Genomic DNA, 26,598 nt, shown 5'->3' on the forward strand with positions numbered 1-26,598 from the left:
TCCTTTTCAGTCTTCTTTTCCTCCTGAGTTTTTGCTTTCTATTAAGCCTTTCTAGTTACATAATTTGAGAACCCCCAAAGTGATTATGCTTTCCCAATAGGCCTGATTGGTTTTCTATTGGTATTGGATTAACTCTTGACATCTCTTTTGGACTCTGTACAAAAGAGAACTGGTCTCAGACATGTCTTTCCTGTTCCTCTTCTTTCCATCTATAGGTCTTTCACTGCCGCATGCAAAGCACCCACCCACTAGACTCAGTTCCCGATGATAATTCTATTTTAAAAACCTTGTAATTTTTCTTAGAAGAATTAAAATTGTAGTGAGAGCTAATGTTTAATAATTCCTTGAATAATGTCTCGTTTTCTGCTGTATTATAAGTGCCATGAAGGCAGGAGCTGTGAAATTTATTTGCCATTTGCTACTCATCCTCCAGCTAGAGTGAATACATAGAAAAATGGTGCCACTTTCCCACTTTGTGATTTAAGAATTTGATGGAGAGTTTTGAAGCTCATTTGTGTTTATTCAATAATTATGCAAAAATTTTATTCCAAGTTTTCACACAAAACAAAGGTAAATACCAAACAGATAACAGATCTAAAACGTTTCTTCTTGAATAATGAAAACCAAATAGTTTTCTTTTTTGTGAAGTAAGTCTTCTAAAAACCATGGTATGGTATAGTTTTGTATCCACTCTGACTACAACACCCATAGACAACTAATGAGAAGAAAGAATTCCATGGAATCTCAATTTCAGAGGACTTTGGTCCATGAATGCATAGAGAGGCAGCTCTGCTCACGTTTGTGAGAGCATGGGATAGGGACTCTGCATCCTTACCAACCAGGAAGAAGGAAACTGAGTATGAACCAGCAGCCAGACAGAACCTTGAATGCCTTTTGTTAGTGACCTACTTCCACCAGCTAGGCCCACCTCCTAAAGGTTCTGCACCATCTGAAACTAGCAGCAGCTGGGAACAATCTTTTAAAACATGAGCCGGTGGGGAACATCACAGATTCAAACTGTAACAGGTTCCAAAGGAGTGGTTCTAATCACATCACAAGAAAACACGCTACACTCAAGTTGGTAAACACATTTCTATTTTCACAGTCTTCTTGTCGTTCACATGGGATTTCATATTCTTGGTGCAAAGTTATTACAGATATTTCAATGTGTGGATGAATATTTCCAGGACATTTCAACAGAAAATACATTTAAGAAATGCATCCAAATAGAAAATGATACTTTCAGTTTTTAAATCAAAAAAAGTTTTCAGTGTTAAATAACATTAATGTGACATATCTAAACCTTAAGTTTCAAATGTTAACAGTGGTTTTACAAAACTAAATCATTGTTTGTTTTTTTAAAATTAACCTTATCTCTTAAACTCATTGTAGATGCTGAAAATATAGTGTCCCTTAACTTCTTTGTGGCAAGAACTCTTTGTATCCTACAAACAACGTAGGGAAATAAACAGTTTACCATCAACTACATCTTGTCTTTTAGGTGCTATAATGAGTGACCACATAAGAAGTAGAGTCATTGATGAGCCTGGCCTAGAGATCTTCATGCATAAGCTATTCTTCAGGTATTGCTGTCTACTGTAAGTATATGGCTTCTGTTTATTTGAAGCACAGTAGTTACTGACAGCAGAAGTCTTGTGATAACAGAAGAGCAGCTTAATAAAGTAAACAATTGCCTTGCTCTTTTGTGATCTCAGAGTTTGGATGTTCCCTGCCACTCAACTCACAGAAACATAATACAAATCCACTGAATACAGTGGAGCTTTCTTGATATTACAGAAGCATATGGGAGCAAGGACCAGGTGAGCTAAGCTAGAATTAATTACAACCCATTCATTTTGTTCATTCTTTCCGCCTGATTAAAGACTACCTTAAAAATAAAGCCAAGACAGATATGGCCAATTGGAGAAGAATGGGATGCTGAGATGAAGCCATATATACACAGCCAAGAAGAATGGACAGCTGAATTAAAAAACCATCAACAATTTCCAGAATTTAAAATCCTGAATCATGACATGACACTAGTGGAATTCAGGTGTTTCTGGTACATGGACTACTCTCACTCAATGTGAGGTTGAACTGTTGACCTTGTGTACATCCTACTTCACAAATGAGTCTGTCAGATATGCTAAGCCTATAGGCTGAAGATGATGCCCCAGCACTTCGGAGAAACCTCAGGTGACTGTCCAGACAGCTGTCTGTTTCTGTCAACTCACAAATTTTTTGGAAGTTGCTTATGTGCACTTCCTGTTTTTATTTTTGTTAGCTAATATTATTTCCTTCTTGGGTCTCTGAGGGAGTTGAAGATTAGTTAGTTATAGTTAAAGTTTAGTTAGTTATAGTTGAAGATTAATTAGGATCCATTTTGGACTTACCAAAATAGGATAGATAATGAAATTATTTTCTCTGAATTTGTCAAATACAAATGGACTAGACATTGTTTAGGTATTTATTACTTGTATATATTGTATATAGTTATTGTACTTTTGTATATAGTTTTTCTTATATTAGTTATAAGCTTTTTCTTTTTTTTCCTTTTTATTAAAATAGAAAAGGGGAAATATGGTGATATTTTATTTGTATTAAAATATTATTTGTATGTTAATAAATAAAGTTGCCCGGGGGTCAGAGCTATTAGCAAGCCATAGGAAAGCAGGGCAGTGGTAGCGTACGCTTGTAATTCCAGCACTTGGTAGGCAGAGCTGGGTAAGTCTCTGTGTGTTCAGGGATACAGCCATTATTGGATACACATGCTTTTAATCTTAATACCAATCATGGAAAACCTGGAGGCCTATACAGACAGGGTGTGAGGAGGCGGTCATGTGGTTGGGTTTACAACCAATGAGAAGGCAGGACAGGAACTCTATATAAAGACTTTAACACAGGGGTAGCTCTGGTTCGGAGAGGTAGGACCACTGCAGGAGGAAGGGTAAGGTTTTAGCTCTTAGCTCTGACCTCTTGGCTTTCTTCTTTGCATTGGTTCTGTGTTTATTATTTAATAAGAAGGTTGGATACATCTACAGCCAATATACATATTTTTTTCCTTTAAAGGGTTGTTTTCATTTCTGACAGATTAAGTTATCTTGACCTAGTCTAGACAGGGAGAAGATTTCCCACAAATTGACGATGAGAGTGCAAAGGTCTTTTTTTTTGTCATTTGTAATCAAGTTATTCATTTGTAAAGTGGGTTTGACCAGAATATCTCAAAGGTGGCTCCTACCTCTCAATTTTACGGTCTCACCTCTGCTGCTCATCCCTAGGTCTTCAGTGTTAGTTGTCGTCCGCATATTCCCTCCTTTACCCTACCCTCCCATCTGCTTCCTATTTAATTCCCTCCTTTTAGTTTCCTCTTTATTCCTTTGTTGAGTATATTCTATTTCTCCTTACTTAGAGGAGTCTCTCTTTACCCTTGGTCCCTTACTAACTACCTAAACTCTGTGGATATTCTAAAGAAACATTCATGTTTAAAGCATAAAATTTGGCATCCACATACAAGAGAAAACATGCAATGTTTGTCTTTCTGGGTCTGGATTACCTCACACAAGACAATTGTTTCTAGATCCATCTATCAACCTGCAGATTTCACAATTTCATTTTTTTTAACATCTTAATTGTATTTCATTGTGCAAACACACCCACCACATTTTCATTATCAGTTCATCAGTTAATGACTATCTAGGCTATTTCCAATCTCTGGCTACTGTTAATAGAGCAGCAAGGAACATGGTTGAGCAATTATCTTTGGAGAAAGAAGTAGAGACTTTGGGTATGTGCTCATGGGTATAAGAGCTTGGCTGTGAGTTGGATCAGTTCTCAGCTTCCTGAGGAAGCTCCACACTAATTTCCATAGTGGCTGTAACATTTTGTACTCCTACCAATAACGAATAAATGTTTCCTTTTCCCTGCATCCTTGCCAGCATGAGCTGACACTTCTTTTATTGATTGTGGCCATCCTGCCTGAAGTAAGATGAAATTTTGAAGTAGTTTTAATTTGCATTTTCCCAATGGATAAGGACGTTGAACATTTTAAAAGTGTTTTTCACTCCTTTGTGTTTCATATTTTGATAAGTCTTTGTTTAGTAATTTTTTAAGCATCTTACCTGCTGTCAACACTGCCTTCCTAATTATTCCTAGTAAATGCTTCCTCTATGTCTTATATTTCAAAAGTATACAAACTCTGTATTAATTTCTGATTCAGTGCCTCCTATTTTAATTTATTGGAGAGCAACTGGGGCACTGGATATTAGCTCCTACAGTACAGCACAGTATTTTTTTTATACCCTAAGGAAGTCAAAGTGTTGGTAAAAACTACTATCTCTACTCCACAATTTGAAGAAAAAAGAAAGACAATTTAGGCATGCAAAGGGTTGCTACAGTCCCAGAAATTATTTTCTCTTACATCCAATGTTTTTCTAAGTGGAAGATTCAGGCTTCTCATGAAGTCCTTTTTGCACCTGGGTAGTTCATTCAGTTTCTTTATATTGTTATTCCATGTTGGATTCATTTCACCTTACTTTCTTAGCTGTTATACATTTTTGTTTGTACCTAATAATATACACTCTAAGCTAGGAGACAATGTAATCTTTTACATATGTCCAACCCACAATACAATAATTTTACTAATTATTTTGGACAAATACAGGTATATGTAAAGGATAAAAAATATTTTCAATTACATTTGATTTAGGATTAAAAAACTGAAGCTGTGTTATAATACTGAAATTTGAGGTACAAGCTTTGTTAAACTTTATAGAAATGATATTCTATACTGAGGGGGGAAAGAATAAGGAAAAAATGTTGACAATAACAGTTTGTACTAATCATAATTCCCAACAATCAGTGGCAGCACCAATTCTATTTCATGAGTGGTAAGGGATTTAATTAAGGGACTACAGTGAAGCCTCCACCTAAATTAAAGGTCTGTCTGCTTTCCAATGTTGTGTTTCATCACATCCACAAAGGGTGGAAGGCTTCACTTTCTGTTAAGTGCCACAGTCTTTCACATTTAGCTAATGCCTTGGTAAGTTTTTGTTGTCAACTTGACACAATCCAGGATCACCTCAGAAGGGGAAACTTCAAGTAAAGCATTGAATTTTTCAGTTTGGCCAATGGTTGTGCCTGTGAGGAATTATCATGACTGAATACGTAGAAGGGATGACTCCACTGTGGGCAAGACAATCCTTAGCCTCCTGGGCCTGGGTTGTATAAGAAAGCTAGGAGAGAGAGAGAGAAAGAGAGAGAGAGAGAGAGAGAGAGAGAGAGAGAGAGAGAGAGAGAGAGGAGGATGTTTCCTGTCCTAATCACTCAGTTCCAAATAATCAACACAGAGGCTTAATATTATTTATAAATGCTTGGTCAATAGCTCAGGCTTGTTACTAGCTAACTCATACTTTTAAAATTTTCCCATATTTCTATTTATGCTTTTCCATGTGGTGATACCTTTATTAGCATGGTACATTTATCTCTTGCTCCCTCTGTGTCTGGCTGATGATCCTCAGACTCTACCCTTCTCCTTCCTACATCCTTCGTTTGGTCGCCCCACTTATACTCGCTGCCTGGCTACTGGCCAATTAGTGTTTTATTAAACCAACTCAAATGGCAAATCTTTACAGTGTGCAAGAGGATTATTCCACAGCAGCATCAGCAGAGGAAAGACAGAGAGAGAGAGAGAGAGAGAGAGAGAGAGAGAGAGAGAGAGAGAGAGAGAGAGAGAGTACATTAGTAGTCAATAAGCAGGTTTGCTCTATGGTTCCTGCCTCTGCTACTGCATGAGTTCCTGCCATAACTTCCCTCAGCAATGGACTGTTATCTGGAAGTGTAAACCAAATCAATCCTTCCTTATCTATGTTTCTTTGGTTCTGGTGTTTATCATAGAAATGGAAAACAAACTTGAAATGTTAGGCTATCTTTCCTGAGTGAAGTTGAGAAGATGCATAATTTTCATGTGAGCCTTTTGCTTCAAAATACAAAGTCATCATCAGGCATAATGCTAGATGTGAGGTTCTTTCTTTTATTTTCCTATAAACATGTCATTCTGTTTAGACATGACTAGCTGTCAATGTATTGACTGGGCAACATGGCACTTCTTCTCTACAAATTATGCTTATTTATATTTGTGGTGACCAGGTACATCTCAGGCACACTTTATCTTGAAAGTGATATAATACCAGTATTACAGTGAATAGAGAATACTAAGGATTCCAAAAAAGGATTCAACATGTCTAGATATGTGTTCTAAATTCCAGGCCATCTACAGACTAATACTAGGGAACAAAGTTTAGTAAATCTAAATGATTTGTTTTATCTGACAGCTCCTTTCAAAATCTGGTATTGAGTACAGCTTGCCTGTCTGTGCTCTGATGCTTTTATTGACTTTTCTATTCAGTGCCTGTGCTGCAGTACTGAAGAGATTAGATCAGCACATTTCCCTTTTGGGTTATTGCTGCAATCTTTCAAGTGCATTGCCAAAGTTTTTGTGTTTGTCTAACCAAAAAGGGGTTCAATGCTGTATCTAGCAGGGCACTGTGTCTAAATGAATAGCTTAGTAGGGCTATTAGAGACAGATTCACAGTTTGATCAGTTTCTCTTAGTGGATCATCTAACCTTGAGAAGAACAGGCTAACAGGATTTGGGCCATCTTGCAAGACTGTGGCAATGACTTCCATGCCTGTGGTGTTAGTTGTTGGTTTCCTCCTTGGCAAATTACACAGCCCTTCATCTTGATCTTGCTTTCTTTAAGACTGCAATTCCTATGGCTGTTAGCTCACACTCCACAGAAAATGTCTTTCTCTCTCTTTTTTTCCATTAATCTTTATGTGTAATGTGAGTTATTTAACAACAAAAAAGCTTGGAATCTCGCCGATCACTTAAACTTTATGGTGGTGATTCTTTGTAAGAACATGGTGAATGCTCTCAAAATTTCCTATTCAAGGTCAAACAACTCTTCTCTCTTGTCTTGTGATCCCTTTCTCATTTACCTTCACCCTGCTCCTAAACCCTAGGCTTTTCTTATTTTAGAATTTGCTTTACCTTCTGATAAAGTGTGTTTTAATTACTGATACAAGTTAATTGTGCACAGTGGTAGGTTTCAATCTTGCATTTCCACAAATGGGTCGAAATTGTGCTTTATGATTCTCTCTTTAAAAGATTATTGAATATATAGTAATTGTTTTTTTTTGTTCAGGGGCCATGGCCATGGGAAATAAAATACTGCAAGAAAAACTCTTAAAATAGGATTTGATTACTTTGCGTAAAAAATATGAACAGTTAACCTAAAGTATTAGTGTGCAATAATTTTCTGATTTTGTTCACTAAATTATGAAAGCAGTCTTATGGGATACTATTCTTAGTGGCCTCAAGCTGTGATTGCAAGTGAGAGAATTAGACTTAGAAAGACCAAATTTCAGCTTTATAATGTTACTGATTAAGTCTTTCAGAATCGATTAGGCTGTCCTATAGGAATAGACAAACCTTGTAACATCAATGGCTTCAACCAAGTCTGTTTCCACTCCTTTCACAGCCCAGAGTAGCATAGGGTACACCCCTACCTCATGGCATTGCTGTGGACACCCAGCCTTGAGGGACACATTGGAAGAAGATGGAGAGGATGGTAGAGGAATGTAGTCTCTTCCCTTGCTGAAAAGAAAGCAGTACTTTTCATAGTACTTTGACCAGGATCCAGACTATTCTCATGGCTGCATCCTTATTAAATGGAGTTAGACTCATCTGAAACCCAACAAGCACAAAATGTTTCTAATATGTAATGAAACAACTTGAATTTGGATTGTTAAAATTCCACACTAATTCAACAGTGTCACAATGTGCTTTCTCTTTCAAATTCTATCCCTTTCTATGATAAAATGATTTTTTTTACGTTTCCTTTAACAAATGAAATTGAGAAACTTAGAGCCCATGAATATAAATAGCAACACAGACAAACATAGTAATGACAATGTATAGGGTTTTTACAGGGCTTATTTGATCAAAACATTACGTTCCATATACTAGTTTCCAAAAATCCACTTGAATGTAAATACCATAATACACAAAAACAGTTTTCTATTGATACAAATTTAAGGTGTTTTAGGAATTTTATGATTATAAATAACAGCTACAGTATTTAATGTGTACTTCATTGACTTGCTATCAGAATATTTCCTTAATTTATAAAAAAACTCAGAGATGTGTACAATGTATCTTGATCATATCCACCAATACTTCCTCCCTTTAACTCTCTCAATCCTCTCTAACACATTTTCTACAAACTTTTTGTCCTCTTTCAATATTTATTATTTTTATAAATCACAGAGTACAATTAGTACTGATCATATGCAGATGGTGTTAAAATATCCACTGGGACATGGCCAGTCCACCAACAATCACTGTCTTCTGAATAAAAATGTCCCTCCTTCTCAAAGCAGGCATCAGTGCCAATACTTCCTCAGATATACATGGGACATTGGGAGTCTAACCTCCTCTCTATGCTAGAATTTCTAAATGGCTTAATCTTGCACAGGTCTTGTATAGATAGCCAAGGTACTGTGAGTTCAAGTGTGCAACAGATATATCATATCCAGGGGACAATATTTCACAGCACTTACATTTTTTTCTGATTTCTTTTATGTGTTAGTCTATGAAGCTTGGAAGAGTGGGGTGATACAGAATTTTGGTCTATGGCTAGACACTCACAGTCACTTATACTCAGCACTTTGAACTATGGTGATTTTTTTGTTTTGTTTTGTTTTAACCACTACTCTCTTCAGGATGATGCTTCTCTGACCAAGGCTGAGAGCAGCACAATCTATGGAAATAGTCATAGATATTTAGAAGGAAGTTGGACAACACGACCATTCATCAAAACAACATAAATAAGTTCCTTTCTAGGGTCTATGACCTCCCTAGTCATGATTTTTTATCACGATTATGTAGCAGGCTTTAATTTGGGTAAGGATGGCCCCAAATCCAATCAAAGAGTGCCACCATACACAATCTTTGCCAGTACTGAACAAGTGGTACATATGTCCTTGGTGATCAGTATTATACTATAAAACATCAAGCATAAAATGAAACCACTGATGTCAATCATTCCCCAGCACTATGAAATCTCCCAAGTAGTGAAGAATTTCCTGGTGAGCACTAGATTTGCTTATCTGTGGCCTCTATGGCCTGTAGTTTCTTTTTTTAACTCTTTGGGGGCCCACCACCCACCTCTCAAACAAATACACAGAGACTTATTCCTGATTATGAATGCCCAGCCTTAGGTTGACTTGTTTCTAGCCAGCTTTTCTAAGTTAAATTAAATTAACCCATTTCTCTTCTACGTTTTTCCTCTAGGCTTTTTACCTTTCTTTATTCTATCTATCTTTCTCCCCTTCTTACTCCATGGCTGGGTGTGTGGCTCAGTGGCTGGCTCTTGGCATCTTCCTCTCCTCCTTTTCTCACTCCTCATCCTTCCTCTGAGCCTAGATTTCTCTTGCTATTTATTCTCTCTTCCTGGCAGCCACACCTGTCCCTCTCCTGCCTAGCTGTTGGCTGTTCATCTCTTTATTAGAGCAATCAGGTGTTTTAGACAGGCAAGTAACATAGCTTTATAGAGTTAGACAAGTGTAACACATCTTTGCACCATTAAACAAATATTCCACAGCATAAACGAACATAACACATCTTAACCTAATATTCCACAACCATGCCCTCCAACCAAAGTCTGTGGTGTCTTTAGCAACTGTGTCCGACCATCTGCTTAGGATGTCAACCAAGAGCAATGACAGTGGATTGTGTTGTTTAGGTTGCCTTTTAGACCTCTATGATTGTTGAATTGTAGATATCAAACCTATTTTATGGTAGAAATTTTTTGTTTAATATCCCATGTTTTCTCAGAGCAGAACTGTCACCCATGTGGACACCTCTCAAAGTCCCGTTGAAGTATATTTTAATTCGTTTTACATCTGGTAAGGTTTCATAAGAATTCTTCCTTAATCCTTTCTGTTGTTTTACCAATCCACTCACTGTCCCTTCTTTCCTCCATCTGTCTTCCCTCATCGCTAATTTGACCTTGAAATCTTAGTATTCCTCCCTCTGCATTATTTCATATAGCAGAAATTTTACTATTCACTTTTCTTTTCTACTTGGGTCTAAGACTGTAGGTTCCTGTGCATCTTCTTCATACAGCCTTTGTTTTGGCTAACCCTTCTGCTGCCCATTTTTCTTCTTATCCCCATCACTGCACTACCTGCTTCAACATTACTCTCTCTAGCATCTGCCTATTTACTTTCACTTAAGGTTTATTGGGCAATCCACCTCCCCTAAATGCATACACTCTACACTGGTCCATTTCTTATTTTCTGGCTTCTGCATGTGCTTCCAGGTTAACATATAAAAGATTTGAAGCTAACAGCCACATACCAGAGAGAGCAAGCTGTGCTTCTATTTGGGGGCCTAAGTGGCCTCATTCAGCATAACCATTTTCCAATTCCTGGAATTGGGAAATAAATACTAGCAAGCTTCAAGATTTCATTTGTTTTTATAGATGAGAAATATTTCATTGTGCATAAGTAGCACATTTTCATTATCTCTTCAGTAGTTGATGGAAATCTAGGTTGATTCCATTTCTTCACCGTTGCACAAAGAGTATGGATATGCAAGTATACTGCAGTAGGATCTAAGTCCTTTAGGTATATACCAAGGGGTGGTAAAGCTGGGTCATATGATAACTATAGTGCTATTTTCTTGAAGAAATCCCCACAATGACTTCCAAAATAGATCTACTAACTTACAGTCCCACAAACACTCTATAAAGATTATTTTCTTCACCTCCATGCCAGTATACATTGTCATTTGTATCCTGGATGATAACCATTCTGACTGGAGTAAAATTGAATTAAAAGTAGTTTTAATCTGCAGTTCCTTAACAGCTTGGCATGGTGGAAACTTTTTGTTGTTTATTTTTCAAATTGTATTTTAATTACATTCTTCCCCCAGGGAAGACCATTTCTCCCACACCCAGATTTACTTAGTTCCCTGTAATTCTTTGTATGTGGTTGACACCTCATGGCTTTTGCCCATACAGTTTGGTATGTTCAATAGTGTTACCCTTGTTCCACTCAAACGTTGCTGGCATAGTTTCTGGTGTTCCTAAGAGACACTGTCTTACAGCAAAGTCCATAATCCTCTGGCCCTTAGAATCTTTCTGCTCCCTTTTCCCACAATGTTCCCTGTGCCTTAGACGTAGAAATAATTTCTACATCTAATACATCCATTGAGATTGGGTTCTACAAATCTGCAGATTGACTATTTGTGGGATTTTTTTCCCCAAGTGTTTACTAGCCATTCACATTTCGGCTATAGAGAACTTCCTGTTCAATTCCATGACCCATTTTTGATTGATTTTTTTTCTTAATGTTTACATTTTCTTTTAGTTCTTTGTATATTCTGTACCCTAATCATTTGTCATACGTACGGTTGTCGGAGGTTTTCTCCCATGTTGAAGACTGCCTTCTTGTTGGTTGTGGTGACACAGGCTAGGAGAGTATGCTGAAGAGGCAAATGAATTTGGATCAAAGTTGGTGGGCAATCTTTGTACACACTTAGAGTACAATTTAATTTTTATGATGGGAATAAGTGAAAGGAAATTAACAACTTTTATACTCACTACAAAAATTTAAAATATTTTTCCTAGAAGTGTACCAATTCTCACTTTATTGTTTGTAGATGAGAACATTGATTTCTTTATTTGTCCTTCCTGGAGTTTTCTGTCTCCTTGGTAATTATTTTCATATAAGCTTTGATTACTTTTTGCTTAATTCCAACAATGACTTCAAAATTACATTATTTCCTGGTTCATGTGCTTGCTATGAGTATCCCAGAGACTCAAAGTTGACATGGCCTCTTTGACCTTTTTTTTATTTCTTCCTTCAATTCTTTCATTTCTCTCATTCAATTAGCAAATATTTTAAAAATTATTTTTAGGGCATTTCCTATTCTCAAGTTTTGTAATGAAACTTCAGATGTTAGAGTATTCAGAGACAGACACATTCTGGTAGCAAGAAGATAAAAAACACATGCAGAATCTTGTTTCAATGACTTTCTAGAGACTTGTGTTAAGAATCAAGATCTTTGACCAGCACTGTGAATTCTATTCACAGTGGAATTAAATAATGGAATAAAACATTCAGTCCATAAAATTGGCAGTCCACTTTTTTTTCTTTGTGATGCTTTAAATAATACACTGAAAAAAATAATACTTGAAGTACTCATATTATCTCCAAAAACCACCAACCTGAAATAACGCATCTCAAAAACGTTGACTTATTAAAGGTGGTCCTTATCTTTGGAAACTGATCTTTGCTTTAGTGCAGGAGCTTTATCACCAGCCTTCTCACGTCTGTTGTTTCATCGAGTCTATTTAGTCAACAGCTTACCATATCTGTTCTATTGATTGTGGGGACAGATTTCAGTAGTATTCCCAGATACAAACAAAGACAGTCCTCTCTTCTCACCTGATTGATGCTTTTCTTTACCACACATGACAAAGTGATATATGTACTTAGTTAACTTTCTCCAAAATCATTAATGCCCTACTCGTTGGTTGGTTACTAGGGGATTGGCTAAGTCACTGCATTTTGCTGCCCGAAACAACGCAATTCTGAATACAAAACCTATTAATTTTTCTTTCAAGATCAAATTGAAATGATAGATGTGAAATTCATTGTTATAAAAGTGGAGTATATATCACCAACTTCAGAGAGACACCAGGCATTACAAAATTACAACCTGAGTTTTAGATCAAAAAGAGAAGTAAATTGATTTTCTCTTAATTTATACTTTGAAAAAGTTTTTAAAATACTAACTAGTTATTCTTTAAACAATACTTTAACTGCTTATTTCTCAGGAGTGCATACATGGCTTTTAAATTCCAAGCTTGAACTTAAAACTCTACCCAAGTAGTACTGGCATTCTTTTAAAAAAAACATTTTAATAAGTGAGCCATTAATCATAATTATAGCAAATGCAAGAAATGATATATAAGGTAAAATATCTCTAGTTTCGAAAAGAATGCAAGGAATTAGTAATTAGTATTTTAAGAAAATGAGGAAAAAGTTACTGAGCTAGAAGAAATTTATCCAATATTTACCAAGGTAATTTAACACTTCTCTTCCACATTTCATATCAGCATTGCTCACATAGACTCTTTAAAGCATAATTGGAACTCTCTTGTAGAATAAAAGCTATGCCCTGTCTTTAGCTTTGAATCCAAGATAATTTCTTTACTATAGTTGATGAGGCAGCCGCTGAAGTATAACAACCAGTTAATCAGTTGAATTCCTTGCTGCCTGAGAGTCTTCCAATGCTGACTTGCCTGTTCTTCAGTTTCCTCCTGCTTTCCACGTGAACAAAAACAAATTCTCTTCTTTTTCTGATAAAGAAATTTCCCCCTGAATAGCAGACCAGAAAGACAAATACACAGCAATGTTTTTCTTCTCTTATTATACAGAGAGTAACGTATTTTACAATTGCCAAAATAAACATTCAATACTTGTAAAGAAAGATAAGCTGAAATAAAGTTGGCCTAAACTTATCTCTTTAATTGGGTGGTAAATTGTTCCCCAAATCTCTTTCCACATAGTGACTGGAGCCTAGTTTGATGTGCAGATGGGTGACAATTTATGATGATGCCATGTGACTAAGCACTTGAGGGCTATCCCATTGCAGGATCAGAACTTCAGTGTTCTCAAGTTCCCAAAGAATCACTTAATTGTCTAATTACATTCTGCCTATGTACCACAAATCTCACTTAGATACAATACCATTATTTCCTCATGCTATTCATTATTCATATTCTAGCTATAGATATATTATGTCCTGAAGAAGATGATGGATGGGGTATTCCGAAATATTTTTCAAGAGAATGATTGCTAGTTTTAGAATATTCAGTTGTACCGAATTTCGCTTTGTTAAATAGAACTGGTCTCATTTGCTCTCCTACAATAGAAAACATTTTCCTTCACAAATTGTTAATATTGTTGAAGAACAAAAAATTGCCAAATGTCTAAAAGAACAAGCTACATTGTTTAGATTTCTAACATTGGTGGGAGAAGGGAAGACATTGCCCTTACCTTGTCACCAATAAGTTAAGTAACCAGAAAACAGGATAGACACAAATACTAGGGAAAATGTTAACAGAAGATATGCACCTTTATTCTCAACTATTTATTCCTCATGGACTACATCTCAAATATATATCTAAGTTTGAAGAAGGAACGTTGAACAAGGTAGAAAATACACTCTCATTGTAGTGAAATGGAGACAGAATACATCAACAGAAATAACTACAGAGGCTTTGCAATACATGCAAGGAAGACAAGGGTCTAGACAGTGGGTCTGGTATAAAGTAGAGTTCAGGATTTTACTACTGTTTGTTTTTCAAGGTAAAGTTGTTTTATAAGTCTTGACATAGGTGATTGTTGAGTAGAGATAAAGGTAATAGAAACAAGCCATTAAAGATCTGCTTGAAGAGGATTCTAGTCAAAGGCAGAAGAAAGACGAAGTTTAAAGGCCCAGATGTGAAAGCAAATAACTGCAACAGAGTAAGGAGTTGAAAGGAAGTGTTTCTGGAGCCCCTTGACATTGTGGATGGAGAAAGTACCTGGAGATAAAGACTGTCAGAAATGGCTTTGATCATTGGGTCATTCAAGCATCTCAGTCCCTTCAAGTCATACATCATGCCACACTCAGATGCCTCAGCTTGATGACCTGAGGTATTAGAATAATAATGTTGTATATCTTTTATAAAGCCATTCCCTTCCTATTGATTTTTGTCCCCAGAAATCATCACAGGGTTATTACAATTTCCATCTAGTGCCAACTCTCCTTTACTGGTTTGTTGAACAATCAATACTCTTTGTCGAGAGAGCAGAAGCCATCTTTATTTCTCTCGTCTCCATTTGGTAAGCACGAGAGAAGGATCACTCTTGCATTGGAAAACGAACTACTGTGTAAGAACAAGTATCAGTACCAAGTTTCTCTGGAACACAATGACAAATCATGTTGCTCAGTTGGAAAGAATCTCTTCTGCTCTCAGCCAAAGCTTTGTAGCAGTCAGGCATTGCACGTTGCTCACCACAGCCAGGGTGCCTTCCTTATAGGCAAGGCAGAGTCCTGAAGCAGCTCCATGTGTGGAGCAAAGAGCTTTGAGTCTAGGAGATGTGAACCAATTACTGACTTGCCACATTCTGCCTGTGTTTAGCCCCCAAATATCTATTTTAAAAGAAAAACCCATTACCCTATGTACCTTTCCGTGACACAAGTTTCTTTCATAACATTACATTATATCACCTAAATAATTGTGAATTATGTAATATTTGCATGTGATGTGTACTTAGAAATGAATTATTTTCTTTTATGCTCTATCTCTAGAAATGATTTCTTCCAAGTAGTCTCATTTATTTCAAAGTGTTTGTGATGCATTTTCTACAGTATTGTCTATTTGCCCATCTTTAGTGGATATGGAATAACTCAACAAAGCTGTTTCTTAGATGTGCCTAACTTAAAGAAAAATGAGAATGCAAGCCAAGCAAAACAGTTTCATTCATGAGCAAATGGGGGACTGTGTTGCAGAATTATATTTAGAAATTCACTAAGACTTTTGTGACAAAAAGCTAAACATACACAATGGTGAAAGGTAGACTTTAATGTAAGTTGCTGAGAACTTGGGGTAAGAAGGTAAGGCAAATGGATGGATCTAGAAAAAAATCATCCTGAGTGAGGTAACCCAGACTCAGAAAGACAAACATGGTATTTACTCACTCATAGGAGGATACTAGATGTAAAATAAAGATGACTAGACTTCTACTCACAACTCCAGGGAGGCTACCTAGAAAACAGAACCCCAAGAAAGACACAGGGATCACCCAATGACAGAGAAATGAATGAGATCTACATGAACAACCTGGACGTGAGTGGGGTAATGAAGGGCAAGGGTTGAGGGAAAGAGAGCTTAGGGGAGCGGGAGATCTCAGTTGAATCAAGAACGGAGAGGGAGAACAAGGAATAAGAGACCATGATAAATGAAGACCACATGAGAATAGGAAGAAGCAAAGTGCTAGAGAGGCCCACAGAAATCCACAAAGATACCCCCACAATAGACTACTGGCAACGGTCGAGAGATAGCCCGAACTGACCTACTCTGGTGATAGGATGGCCAAACACACTCATTGTCATACTAGAAATCTCATCCAATGACTGAGGGAACCGGATGCAGAGGTCCATGGCCAGGACCCAGGTGGAGTTCCAGGAGTCCAATTGGCGAGAAAGAGGAGGGTTTGTATGAGCGAGAATTGTTGAGACCAAGATTGGAAAAGGCACAGGGACAAATAGCCAAACTAATGGAAACACATGAACTATGAACCAATAGCTGAGGAGCCCCCAACTGGATCAGGCCCTCTGGATAAGTGAGACAGTTGATTAGCTTAATCTGTTTGGGAAGCATCCAGGCACTGGGACCAGGACCTGTCCTCAGTGCATGAGCTGGCTGTTTGGAACCTGGGGCTTATACAGGGACACTTGGCTCAGCCTGGGAGGAGGGGATTGGACTTGCCTGGACTGAATCTACCAGGTTGAACTCAATCCCCAGGGGAGTCTTTGCCCTGGAGGAGATGGGAATGTGGGGTGGGCTGGAGGGAGCGGGGGGGGGGGGGGGGGGGGGGGGGGGGGGGGAGAACGGGGGAGAACAAGGGAATTCGTGGCTGATATGTAAAATTAAATTAAATTATAAAATTTAAAAAAAGAAAAACAATGTAAAAGAAAAACCATTGGGATTTATTAATGAATTACACATGAACAGTTAAAGAAATGATATATTTTAGGATGAGTTAATGAGTTTCTTCATGTAAAGTAAACATATGTGTTGCTACCCACAAACATATAAAATAAGGACAGGTAATAGGATAGAGGATGATATAGGCCTGTTTAGGTCATTGTTTCTATTTATTATCTTTATGGGCTTAGATAATTTGCCTGCATGTATGTCTGTGCACTGCATGTATGCCTAGTACCTGGAGAGGCCAGAAGAGGACATCAGATACCTTGGAACTTTAGTTAAGATAGTTGTGAGCTGCCATTTGATTGCTGGGAATAAAACCTGGGACAAACTGAAAGAGTTAGTATTCTTAACCCCTGAGCCATTTCTCCAGTCCCATCACGGGTAAAGTTAAAATGTCCATGTAATATTGGGTTTGGATTCAGCCCACTTTGATTGGCATGCTGAGTTCATAAGTGTTAAATAATATGTAATACATACATCAACTAAAAATACTGAACTGGAACTCCAAGAAAAATGATTTTATTTGGGAGTAACACCAAGGTTGGACTTGGGATTTAGGATACACATAGGTCAGAATAGTTCTTAGTGTGTCAGAACACCAAAATACGAAGCTGAGATTTTAAAGGGAAAGAGAAAAGCTGCATAATCTGTATTTTACAAACTTTCTTCAGTGCTTCTGGTATAAAGGTGGACAGCTGTGATGAGTGACACCACTCATGAGACAAATCCTGTGACCTAAAATTTATAGTGGGTTTGGGTACCAGATACATACTTACATGAGCAATAGGTATTCATGGGTGACTCATGCAGGAGTCAGGAGATAAAAAGATCTCATTGTAGATCTTGTTATCAAGCAACATAGGTGTGATAGGCCAGGGCTGAATTTTCATGGTTTCTCCAGTACTGTTTTCCAATGTCTGACACAAGTGTCTCCATTTTGAATATCAGAACTTTCATATATTCAAATTATTCCAGATGTTACCAAAATTATTAATTATAACATGACTGGGAGACAGAAATTCCAGACTCCAAGAATATGCTCTAAAATCCCAAAGCTATTATTTCTATGTAGAAAGAAAAAAGTCTGAGATTAAGTGAAACTCCTAGTTACACTTAATAATTTTTATATTTAAAGAATGGATAATCCTCAAAACATGCTGAAAGAAAATGAAGTTTTCAGGAAAATGGAGATGAAGAAGTCTGGGTAGAGAAAATTTCAAACCAGAGATGGATGGATGGGTTCCCTTTTCAAAATTTCAAGCCTTTAAAAAGATAGTGAGAGTATATATATTTGACAAATTTGTAATTTTCTGATGTTCTAAGTAATATGATCTTAGAAAATACTTGGATAAATAAAACAGGAAGGAGAAATTATAGGAGTATAGGATATTAGATTTTTTTCAGAAAGAAGCATGAGTCTGCCATACAGAAAAAAATGGGTTAATTGCTAAAGCACTGTGTGGATATAAGAAAGATCTTAGTATGTCAGTATAAAACCATGAGGGTTCTGACCAAGCAGTGAATTGTGACCAGATACAAATGAAGTAAGCAAGAAATCACCAATGAGATGAAGAATTAGACTTCCTTCATTCATGGCCTTATGATCCCTAAAGCACTGTTTTCAAATGTTGCTGACTACAGTCTGCAATGAGAAGTTATTGCTCTATCCACTGGGGGTGACACATAAATCATTATAGAGAAGACATATGTTCATACATGGGTTTTATACACGCACATGTGCAAGCACGTTGGTTCCCACATATAATCAGAATGAATGACAGAAAATGACCCCAGAGAAACATCTATTTGACTAATTGAGATAAAATGTTTCTGTTTTTGTTCTTTTCTATCCTGTTGTGTTGTATTTACTATAGTATATGAATGCTGGTGGAAACACATTGCTTACAGTTTCAACACATGTGAATGAGTGACAACCTGTAGCTTTGCAAACTGGCTCTTTCACCATGGGAATTGTGCTTTTCCATGCAGTGAATCTTGGAAGCCCTAGAAGACCATAGACTGTAAGAAATGGTCCATAGTACCACAATGTGAATTATACTTCATCTAAGGTTTAAGAGATCCAAGGATGAGGTTGAGCACAATATATTTAAAATATGGTAGTCATGCTTTCTAAGACCCAAGTGTCCTCAAGAAAGTGTAGACCTATGGGACATTTCTAGACCTATGGGACATTAGGAAAAATATACAGGGACAGAGTTGAGAAAATTTGATAGTGAATTAGATTAAAATTTTCCTTGGTGTCCCAGGTACATTAAAGTAAGTAATACATTTACTGAGTGAGTTCTATGCCCAGATTCTGTTCCTCCACTTTACACACATTTCATTTATTCATCAGAGAAACTTAATACATATTTTGATTGAGAATTTACCCTGATAGCCATGAATACTCATAGTGTCTAAAATCAAAAGTTTTAAATTTGTGGCTCTGTGCGGGAAAATGATCCATTATGAAGCCAGCATTAAGTAAGAATATGCAAAGCAAGATTTCAGCAAAAAGGGTCTGGGAAGCCAGTGGCATGCTCCTGTGATGTTTCTTCTGTAATCTTTGATGGGATGTGCTATTTCTTCACACAGGGAACCGTTGGATGTGTATACAGAATGCCTTAGGACCCAAGAGAAAAAAACAAAAACAAAAACAAAGAATGTCAGGGAGGGTTTGTTTTCTTTCTTGGTTACCTGTAGCAGGAATCTTAAAAAGTTCTTATTAATAAAACAAACCCGGGCCACGTATTGGGGTGAAATGCTGGATGGTCAGAGAGACAGAACAAGCCACAGCTATCTCACCTCACCAGTTCCTCAGCTGGTCTTGTTTCCTCAGACTGGAAGCTTCTGTGTCCTCATCCCATTGGCTCTCAGCTGAACTGCTGCTTGAAAGCCTGAATGCTTAGCCAGCCAAATGCTTCCAGTTTCTGGTCCTCACGCCTTATAAACCTTTCTGCTTTCTACCACCACTCCCTGAGATTAAAGGCTGCTTTCTGGGATTAAAGGCGTGAGTCACCATGCCTGGCTGTTTCCAATGCAGCCTTGAACTCACAGAGATCCAGAGGGATTTCTGTCTCTGGAATGCTAGGATTAAAGGCGTGTGCTAACATTTTCTAGCCTAAGTATCTTGTGGCTTTTCTGTTCTCTGACCCCAGATAAGTTTATTAAGGTACACAATATTTTGGGGAACACAATACCACCACAGTTACCTGCCTTTTAAAACTATTTACTCATTGAGCGATTGATTGATTTGAGATGGGGTCTTATTCTGTAGCCCAGTTTGGCCTTGAAATTAGAGCAATCATTTGTTTCAGCTTCTCAAGTGGTGGGATTGCAGAAGTGAACCATTACACCTATCTTCAACAAGGGTTTCTATTACTGTCATCCATTTAAGAGCTTCCTGAAGTGAAAATACTTTCAGGGGCAGATAATTGAGGGAGACATGGAGGGTTGTTTCTCATCAAGATTTTGCAAATGATTAATTCCTTCATTATCAATAAGCATTAATAGAATCGATATGAACCACTGGGTATACCTACAACACTTACCAAACAACAGTATGAATGAGCTATTACCTTCAAATAAGAGGGTCAAGACTTTGCAATCACATTTTTCATATTTCAGTGAAATAGTTTAAGCCAGTCATAAGCCAAAGACTACCATCACATAGTAACTAGCAACCAATAGATCTTAACTACATGCTTCAGGTACATGCTTCTAAACAGCTAAGTTAATGTGTTGCCATATTGTTGAGAACAGATCAAAGAAGTCAGGCAGTGTAGGGATGGGGACCTCAATTATCCAATGCCATATAGTCTGCCCTGAAAGCATGCATAACATTGTACAAAACAAACAGGGTGCACTTATGCATTTAGGAATATATATATATATATATATATATATATATATATTATATTTTATATATATATATATAAAGAGAGAGAGACATGTATGTTTCTAACAACAATTAATGAAAAAACGAGGGTGTGAATTTGAAAGAAAGAAAGGAAAAGTAAAAGGGAGGGTTTAGAAGGAGAGAGAGGAAATGGGAAACGATGTCATTTTAATTGTAACCTCAAAAAATAAAATGCATAATTTTTAAAATGAGTATTTTTGCTTCTTGTCCTTGAGAAGAAATCTCCTCTCCAATAGACACCAGAAATGTCTTGGTTTCTGTCAGCAGTTCTGCTCACAAATATGTTTCAGGGAGTTGGCTGGGGTTATGTTTTCCCATTTTCCTTCATCTTCCACATAGTGACCTAATGAGTACAACTGCCTAGGAGCTATGCCTGCTCAGGTGCTTACTAGTTCTGGGAGGCATGTTTGGAAGTACAGACTAGACAGGGGATGGAGAGGTGGTTGAATGGGCCATATGTGAGACAGCTGGACTGACTAGCCCATCTCAACCAGTAATGCCTTATTAATGCCTAGATTGGTTCCCTCGGTGACCACCTACTTTGGGACTGACTCTTCCTATTAAGCAGGAGGCTATGCTTCTTTTTCTCTTTCTAAACTTGAGCTTAAGCTCTCACCTATAATACAACTCACTTATAAAACATCCTCTTCCGCTGTCAATGAAATTCATTATTTGAGTTCATGAGGCAAGATCCCAAAGCCACTGGCCAGGTTGGTTTTGGTGACCATTAATTGTCTGAAACTTTAGTCCTATGAACTATGTTCTATTTTATGCAAGACCATTTGTTCCTCCTAAATTAATATAACTATATTAACTGTGGTTCTGTATTGGAAGTTACAGTCAGGTCTGCTGGATTAGCCACACTCTGACACAGAGACTATTATCTGGAGAATGCCTCGTTTAGGCCTGAAGACTCACATTTCAGTACTTTTATCTTCTTTTTGTGAACTCCTGGTGTCATAAACAATGATGATGCAAGATTTTCAAATGCGAAATATACAAGAAAATTGGTACATTAAAAATTATTTTATTATTGCTGGTATTTGATTTAGAAGTGTGATTCTTCTAGATTTATTTGGACTTCAAGAACAAGTAAGCCCCATTGCTCTGTGAAACAGAGGCATTTCCCTCCTGAAGAAAGCACTTCAGTATAAATATACAGCCTACTGCAATAGTCACAGGCAAACTATTGACCTTGTGATATAGTCTAAGAAACAGTTAAAGGGCTTCAGATTCAAAACTTCCTCAGGATGTAGCCTAGTCAACTTTTATCAATTTCATATTAAAATGCAAATACAAGTAAACAAAACAAGCAAACACATCATACTGAAAATAAATAGAAAGAAGGAATATATTGATCGCCTTAGTTGGGTTAGCCTGTCTCCTAACTCTAGACAAAATGAAGAACCAAATTGAAATGAATTATCAGAGGCTCACATAGGCTTGCAAAACCTGAAATTACTAAAGCAAATTTTATTGCTCCTAATCCACTGTCTCAATTTTTTCAATATAAGTAGTGTTATTCACACAGAAAGTATATGAAAATACCATCACAGTACTGGGATTTACCATACAGATAGTACAAGGAGTGCTGTTTGCTTCCCATCCAGACAACCAGAGTCTAGAAAACCCCAACACTCATAAGTTTCTTATCCGTCATAATCACATTTTAAGATCTACCAAGCAGTCATGACAAAAGTGAGGAAAGCTCTCAGTGATGCTTTCTTTATGTTTAGAAACTGTCACCCTCACAATTGGGTGTTGAAAATAGAAATGGAAAGATAATGAGTTTCTGCAGTTCTGGAAAGATATTGTTTGGTCATTGGCATAGATTCAGAGCTGATTTCAGCACATTTACTCCACAGAGAGGCTCACAAGTGAGAACTGATCAGGGAGTTGAATGCATCGACTTGTTTTCTAACCACAGCACCAAAAGAGAACAAAGAAAAATTCATATAATCACTGTCTTTGAAGCAAGTCAACAAGGAGTCTAAAGAAAGCGCTTCCCTAACTTAGGAATGATTCAACATTCATAAACACAACTATCAGAAGTACTAAACAATTTGAGGGACTCTGTTAACATTATTCTAACCAGTTAAGAAAATATCCCCTTAATTTCCTCTTTTTAACAGAAGATCACCTTAGTTTTTATAAGAACAAAAATCCTAAGTGAATATCTAGAAAATGTTTTAAGAAATTACCATACTTTTAGTTTTAACATTATTTTACCTTACTAATTTTATTATTAAAAGTTCAAATAAAATAAAAATCACATCTCCAAATTAACCAGAGCCAACTTTTTTCTATTCATATAAGAGAATAAACCAGTATATTAAAAATGGTGACAAAAAGAAAATGTGACTACACCAAGATTATGTTTTGAAGACATGATTTGTATGTTCATAGAGACTGAACAAAGAATTTGAAGACAATTAGGAAGAAAGGTTCAAGATTTTGTCCTAGACAATAGATGGGTAGTCAGGCATATATGGTAGAGTACAGGGATTTGTCTTTGTGCATGTTTGCGTGTTTCTGTGTGTAACTGAAGAAAAGATCAGAGGTCTGTCTGGGCGACTTGTTAGGTTTGAAATTCATATTAAATTGCATTATCTGTTAGGCAGCATGGTAAAAATATTTAGTTGACTATCCCATTTTTGTTTTTAATGCTCCATCGAGCCCTGAGCTAGAGATAATATTTGTGAGTTATTAAAAAATAAATATTCAAGTGGTAAACATGCATAATACACAAAGGAGTAAAGTTTAGGATGTATTAAGAATAACTATAAGATCTAATGTAGCAATATTTATACAGTATGGGGCAATGATGGACAGTATGTTAAATAATTCATCATATAAACACATGAATTATCAATTGAAGATATGTACACACTACAAAAGTATGTTGTAGACCTCTACTCTTAAGAGGAAACATTTAAAGTCATACTTTTAAGCTGGTTGAGAATCAATCAACTTTTATTATTCAATAATGAAAAAGTTATAGGTCTATAGACCTATCTAGAAGTGCATTCTTAGAATATAATCTGAAATACAAATGCTAATTTATGCAAAGATGTTTGTTATAGACCTTTTGTTAATAATGAAAATTGCAGTTAAGATTAAGAAACTGTCCATATGGTCTTATACCAGAAAGCTATTGAACATGATATATGAATGATTTAAATACATAGGAAAATGATTATGAAACGTAGATGAATCAAAAGGCAGCATGCTTAGTTATAGGAGCTGTATTATCTCTGGTACATTTGTAGGAAAACACTCTGGAGGGAAAATATTAAATATATTGGTGCTTACCTCTGAGAGATAAAATTGTTCATGAAATTTTGTTGTTTTATACACTTTGTAAGATTTCTAAATTACTATTATTTCCATAATTAGAAAGCTATATTAAAAAGTTTTCAAACTTGGAAGGGCAATATAAGGGTAATAAAAAAAAAACATGAGATGAGTTGGTGGAGGGATGGCTCAGTAAGTAAGACTATTTGCTGTACAAACAGGAGGACCTAGATTAGGATCTCAGCACCCACATGAAGAGGTGTGGCCGTCTCAATGGTCAATGTCTGAAACACCAGCACTAAGTAGGACAGAGACAAAAGGATTAAGATTTCTGGGACTTCCTCTTGCCAATCTAGTTCTAGGGTTCAGTGAGAGAACCTGAATCAAAGAAACAAAGTGGAGACTGTAAAAGCAAGACACCTGATGTCCTCCCTTGACTTCTGCATGCATGCATGCACATGGATATATGCACACACATATACATATGGAGAGTCCTCACTCACATGTAAACTCCCAAACACATACATAAACACACACACGTAACCACTATACATACATAGACCATATGCACACATACATATATATCCACAGGCACACTTGGAAGGGGTTGATACAAAATCACAGAAAAATAAGCATAAAACTATCACCATGTGCCACTCAAACACATAAGAATAGTTAAGCTCATGAAGAACCTCACAAAGTCATACTGATATGCATATGATAGCTGCATCAGTAAGAGTTACAAAATACTGCTGATTTCTTTAAGACTACAATTGTACAAATGAAGAAAGCAGCAAAGGGGGACATTGACAGATCAAAGAGAGTGAAGAGTCACAGAAGCAAGAGAAGAATGGCAATTGTAAAGCAGTTCTAGGAGACAGGCCAACACTGTGTGGAAAGTGGTAAACACAGACCTCAGATCCAGGTCTTGCTGCCACATAACATCAAATAGAACAAGGAACCTAGATGAGAGAGGCATGAAAGCTGCCACCTCAGAATTTTTTTTTTCCACAGAAGGAGAGGGGGTTCTCGGAGACATGTGAAAGACACATGGTAGTGATCACAAAGTGAGACAGAAAAAGGACAATATTTTGGTCTGCAGAAACAACAGATCAAAAAAAAAAAAAAAAATCAGTCAACCTACCTTCCTCACTAATACCAATACCAAACTTTAGTGAAACTGCCTGTCATGACATGGGAAGCAGAGAACATTCCTGAGATAGGAAACTTGTCTACAAAATGCCTAGAAATAGAAAATTAGAACAGTGCCGCCATGCTCAGCTACTCAAAAAGGGGGGGGGGAGAAGAAAAAAAGAAAGAGAGGAAGGAAAGTAAGAAAGAGAGAGGGGAAGGATGGACTGAGGAAGGGATGGAGGGAGGGAAGGATGAAGGGAGGGAGGGATGAAGGGAGGGAGGAAGGAAGGGAGGGAGGAAGGGAGGGAAAAAAGAAGGAAACAAATGGGTATCAAAATTTTCCCTAACTATCTGATCCTAAATATCCTTATGGGAACAAATTTTTTCACAAAGCAGTCTCTGACTAATTAAAGAATCTTGTATTGTTACTCATGTATACTAAAATACACATGTAATTGAGAAATAATAAAAGAATGGAAATACATGAGAGCTGAATTTCAGTGGGTATTAGTTCTCTGGAAAGAAATCAGAAGAAAAGAGAATAACCAAAGGGTAAAGCTTAGGATACTCAAAGGAAATAAAGCTAAATACATTTTTAAGTAGTATCAAAAGGAAGCAGGGAAATAACCATGAACAAAGAGTATAACACAAAAAAAAGAAAAGCAGTAATAGAGAAAAATGATTTAAATGAAGTTTTGAAAAGAAGTTCTGTGTGCTTGTAATTGGCTCTCTAGAGAAGAGTAAATGAAAAACTGAAGAAAATTAATATTTATGAAAATAATTTGAAGATGTTTCCAGTCAAATTTCCTAATTATCTCAATAATATCCATACAGGATTTGATTTTGTTCATAAGCATCTGGTATCTCTTACTAGACTTTGTTGCTGTATCATTTTCTGTCTTCTGTAATCTGATGCAGTTTCAATATCACCAGTATTGCTGTATTTGAATACCATTGCTGTTGAAATAATTGAGGAAAGGCCCTTAGGTAATGCCATATTACTATTGTATGGAAGATAATTTTCCTGATACTGAAAAAAAAAGTTTTATCTTATCTTTGGAAGTAAATCCTGTGGAAAATAAACATCATAATTGTGATATACAATGTTTTGCTGAGGAAATGCTCATTCTTTTCATACATGCACTGAGAATTTGTCATAGTTCTGGCTCCCACTTTACTTGGGTACTTTCTGCTTGGGAACCTGAAAGGTCTGTGGAATAGGGCTATGTTCCTGCACTCCTGTGATTTAAACTAATAGAGATTATCCTAAAACATCGCTGAACTGAAATGTTTTGAGCTTATGAACTGAGAGAGTTCACTGGATGCTCAGAGGCATTTCCTTAGCACAGATATGTACATAAAATCCCCCAAACACAACAAACTGCTATCAAACTACAAATAAAAACTTCATATATAG

Source organism: Peromyscus californicus, unplaced genomic scaffold, assembly GCF_007827085.1.
Source record: "Peromyscus californicus insignis strain IS unplaced genomic scaffold, ASM782708v3 Scaffold_1__1_contigs__length_55948999, whole genome shotgun sequence".
Taxonomy (NCBI): domain Eukaryota; kingdom Metazoa; phylum Chordata; class Mammalia; order Rodentia; family Cricetidae; genus Peromyscus; species Peromyscus californicus.